The 5,000-nt window shown below is 50.6% G+C and overlaps 1 non-coding gene across 1 annotated transcript in view; it reads left to right on the top strand.

Moving 5' to 3' along the window:
• Positions 1-4,376: 4,376 nt before the first annotated feature.
• LOC126431638 (small subunit ribosomal RNA) overlaps positions 4,377-5,000 on the top strand; it is a 1,909-nt gene continuing 1,285 nt past the window's right edge. Inside the window, exon 1 of the ribosomal RNA XR_007577673.1 lies at positions 4,377-5,000. This exon is cut by the window's right edge and continues 1,285 nt beyond it. This is a non-coding gene — a ribosomal RNA (small subunit ribosomal RNA).

Below are 5,000 nucleotides of genomic sequence, written 5' to 3'. Positions count from 1 at the left end.
CACACAATATCTAACCACCAGCATGGAAGAACATCCGGTGCATCCTCTCCGCCACATTACACAATCCACACTATCATAACCAGACCGGGAGGTCCACCCAGAAAACAGAATATCCCACCCTTCCGACATCCGCCATTGCTCAGCTAAGCCACGAACACCCACACATGTCCTACACAGGGGTGCACCCAACATCACAATACTGCCTCCTGTCACAGTACACAAACAATGGCAGGAATGAAAGACACAGATCTGCCACAACCTTGGAATCGGAGCGCCGCCTGTCATGAGCCACAAGTGCATCCTGACGTGACAAATCGGATGATCCCGCAGGCATGCACTTACGATAATCACTATCAACGAACCTGCCGCCCCCTCCCCCCCCAAAATACACCTTTCCCTACAACGTGTACCTTAACCTAAGCTATATTGTACCTTAACCTAAGCGATATTGTACCTTAACCTAAGGTATATCGTACCTTAACCTAACCTACATTGCGCCTTCACCTAACCTACGTTGTACCTTAACCTAACCTACGTTGTACCTTAACCTAACCTACGTTGTACCTTAACCTAACCTACGTTGTACCTTAACCTAACCTACGTTGTACCTTAACCTAACCTACGTTGTACCTTAACCTAACCTACGTTGTACCTTAACCTAACCTACGTTGTACCTTAACCTAACCTACGTTGTGCCTTAACCTAACCTACGTTGTGCCTTAACCTAACCTACGTTGTGCCTTAACCTAACCTACGTTGTGCCTTAACCTAACCTATGTTGTGCCTTAACCTAACCTATGTTGTGCCTTAACCTAACCTATGTTGTGCCTTAACCTAACCTATGTTGTGCCTTAACCTAACCTATGTTGTGCCTTAACCTAACCTATGTTGTGCCTTAACCTAACCTATGTTGTGCCTTAACCTAACCTACGTTGTGCCTTAACCTAACCTACGTTGTGCCTTAACCTAACCTACGTTGTGCCTTAACCTAACCTACGTTGTGCCTTAACCTAACCTACGTTGTGCCTTAACCTAACCTACGTTGTGCCTTAACCTAACCTACGTTGTGCCTTAACCTAACCTACGTTGTGCCTTAACCTAACCTACGTTGTGCCTTAACCTAACCTACGTTGTGCCTTAACCTAACCTACGTTGTGCCTTAACCTAACCTACGTTGTGCCTTAACCTAACCTACGTTGTGCCTTAACCTAACCTACGTTGTGCCTTAACCTAACCTACGTTGTGCCTTAACCTAACCTACGTTGTGCCTTAACCTAACCTACGTTGTGCCTTAACCTAACCTACGTTGTGCCTTAACCTAACCTACGTTGTGCCTTAACCTAACCTACGTTGTGCCTTAACCTAACCTACGTTGTGCCTTAACCTAACCTACGTTGTGCCTTAACCTAACCTACGTTGTGCCTTAACCTAACCTACGTTGTGCCTTAACCTAACCTACGTTGTGCCTTAACCTAACCTACGTTGTGCCTTAACCTAACCTACGTTGTGCCTTAACCTAACCTACGTTGTGCCTTAACCTAACCTACGTTGTGCCTTAACCTAACCTACGTTGTGCCTTAACCTAACCTACGTTGTGCCTTAACCTAACCTATGTTGTGCCTTAACCTAACCTATGTTGTGCCTTAACCTAACCTATGTTGTGCCTTAACCTAACCTATGTTGTGCCTTAACCTAACCTATGTTGTGCCTTAACCTAACCTATGTTGTGCCTTAACCTAACCTATGTTGTGCCTTAACCTAACCTATGTTGTGCCTTAACCTAACCTATGTTGTGCCTTAACCTAACCTATGTTGTGCCTTAACCTAACCTACGTTGTGCCTTAACCTAACCCATATTGTACCTTAACCTAACCCATATTGTACCTTAACCTAACCCATATTGTACCTTAACCTAACCCATATTGTACCTTAACCTAACCCATATTGTACCTTAACGTAACCTAATTTGTGCCTTAACGTAACCTAATTTGTGCCTTAACGTAACCTAATTTGTGCCTTAACGTAACCTAATTTGTGCCTTAACGTAACCTAATTTGTGCCTTAACGTAACCTAATTTGTGCCTTAACGTAACCTAATTTGTGCCTTAACGTAACCTAATTTGTGCCTTAACGTAACCTAATTTGTGCCTTAACGTAACCTAATTTGTGCCTTAACGTAACCTAATTTGTGCCTTAACGTAACCTAATTTGTGCCTTAACGTAACCTAATTTGTGCCTTAACGTAACCTAATTTGTGCCTTAACGTAACCTAATTTGTGCCTTAACGTAACCTAATTTGTGCCTTAACGTAACCTAATTTGTGCCTTAACGTAACCTAATTTGTGCCTTAACGTAACCTAATTTGTGCCTTAACGTAACCTAATTTGTGCCTTAACGTAACCTAATTTGTGCCTTAACGTAACCCATGTTGTGCCTTAACGTAACCCATGTTGTGCCTTAACGTAACCCAATTTGTGCCTTAACGTAACCCATGTTGTGCCTTAACCTAACCTATATTGTGCCTCAACCTAACCTATATTGCGCCTTAACCTGACGCACGTTGTCGCTGAACCTGCTCTGTAATTGTTATGCAACTCGTTAAATTAGTGTAGTGTTGCCTAACCGCAACCCTCGCAATATAGTTCGCTATTCGCACTGCCCGGTCCCCTGTGTATCGCGTCATGTTAAACACCTTGCAGGTGTTGCTGACTTTCCACATGCTCCTGCTATACACTGTAATGTGGATAGCAGCAGGACGTACATGCCCCCCCCCCTTCCCCCCTGCCTTCGCAAGCTGGTCGTTGAGAAGTTTGCATGTTCAATGCCCTTCGCATGCCGACGTACTCAGCCTACGTTGTGGTACGGCCTGTCACCTGTCCGCCGATGTACGCAAAACCCACAAACTGTACTGCACATTGGTCCGTATGTACTGAATGATACATCGTGGCACATGTGTGACCGTACGACGACTGCGCCTAGCAACGGCAGACCATACAGTCCAAATATTGTGCACGCAGCTACGTGTCGTCTCCCTATAAGAGCTGGATTGCAGTGTGGTACGCCATTCAGACGTGTGGGAGGAACGGACGCCCTGGATGGCGATCAGCATGAGCAGTCTGTTGATGTAGTGGAGCGTGTATTCGGACGTAGTCGTCTCTTCTCACACACCGTGATAGCATGTTGCACCGCGTTCCACATCTGCGACATCCTGCAGAGGCCGGCTGACAGTCGTTCGCGCAATGGACACCGCATACGTACGGGGGCTACCTTCCACGTGTTCTCGAGGCGTGCACATGTTGTTGCGTCTATGTGGGCAGACGTAGTGTGTTGTGACACCTGACACAGGCATGCAATACTCGTTGCAAATGGCGATGGACGTCTACGTTTGCTGGTGACGTTACGCAAATGAACAACAGGTAACCCGTTGTGGTGCGGTTGTTCTCGCTAGAGGTGAATCAGTGTTGGCGACGATCGGTCGAGCTATTAACCGGTTGTTTCAGGGATACCCACCATGCCCACGAACGTGAAAGGGGACCCACCATGCCCACGAACGCGAAAGGGGATCTGGGTGTGAGGCGATACGCGGCGGTGGCTGGGTGGGACCGTCCCCGGCCGGTGAGGGGGGGCCGCCCGGCGTGCTGGCAGCGCGGTGCGTGGGCGCACGCGCTACAGCCGGCTGGTGGGGGCGGCCAGTGGCAGGCGCGCCGGCCGACGGACGCGGCAGGCGGCGCAGCTGCGCGCCGGCGCCCCCTGCTCGCGGCGCCTTGCGGCCAAAGTAGGTCCTCGCGGGCCCGGTGCGAAGCGCGGTGGCCATCTGCAGTGTGCTGGTCCGATTGAGGACTGTGTGCGCTGAGGATGCGCCGCCGCCCGGCGCTCGGCGCCGCGACGCCGTCTGCTGCTCGGTCGCCCCAGCGGTTCTCGCAGGTGGTTTGTATCGCAGCTGTGCGGACGTGTTGGCGCGTGCGCTGTGCTGGGAGAGTTCGCTTCGGCACCCAAGTGGGGCTTTTGTCCTTCTGTGGCGCTGGCGTTGGAGCTGCCGGTCACCGTAGGTGGCGCGTGTTGTCTCCCGCCGGCAATGCCACGACAGCACGCTCCCGGGCCTCTGTCGGCAGCGGCAAGCTCAGTTGGGAGCACGGGTGGTCGCACCTAAAGCGTCTACTCGCCTAACTCCGGGCGATTGCGCCTCTCTCGAACCCGACCAAGTACTTAGGACGGCGCTGCGCGCCGCCGGGACCTGAGAGGGTTTCGAGGTGTGTTGTGCAGGGGAGCTCAGCCTCCTCCTGTTTGCAGAATAATTGAGCGGACGCTTGCGTGTTCGCGCGGGCCCCCGGGACACACTCCCGGGCGGCCGGCTGCTCAGCTCTAGTTGACGCAGCTCCCTGGTTGATCCTGCCAGTAGTCATATGCTTGTCTCAAAGATTAAGCCATGCATGTCTCAGTACAAGCCGCATTAAGGTGAAACCGCGAATGGCTCATTAAATCAGTTATGGTTCCTTAGATCGTACCCACGTTACTTGGATAACTGTGGTAATTCTAGAGCTAATACATGCAAACAGAGTCCCGACCAGAGATGGAAGGGACGCTTTTATTAGATCAAAACCAATCGGTCGGCTCGTCCGGTCCGTTTGCCTTGGTGACTCTGAATAACTTTGGGCTGATCGCACGGTCCTCGTACCGGCGACGCATCTTTCAAATGTCTGCCTTATCAACTGTCGATGGTAGGTTCTGCGCCTACCATGGTTGTAACGGGTAACGGGGAATCAGGGTTCGATTCCGGAGAGGGAGCCTGAGAAACGGCTACCACATCCAAGGAAGGCAGCAGGCGCGCAAATTACCCACTCCCGGCACGGGGAGGTAGTGACGAAAAATAACGATACGGGACTCATCCGAGGCCCCGTAATCGGAATGAGTACACTTTAAATCCTTTAACGAGTATCTATTGGAGGGCAAGTCTGGTGCCAGCAGCCGCGGTAATTCCAGCTCCAATAGCGTATATTAAA

This window comes from Schistocerca serialis, unplaced genomic scaffold (assembly GCF_023864345.2).
Source record: "Schistocerca serialis cubense isolate TAMUIC-IGC-003099 unplaced genomic scaffold, iqSchSeri2.2 HiC_scaffold_1104, whole genome shotgun sequence".
In the NCBI taxonomy this organism is placed as follows: Eukaryota; Metazoa; Arthropoda; class Insecta; order Orthoptera; family Acrididae; genus Schistocerca; species Schistocerca serialis.
The sequence above is the reverse complement of the archived record's forward strand: the minus strand, read 5'-3'. Positions and strand labels throughout refer to the sequence as shown.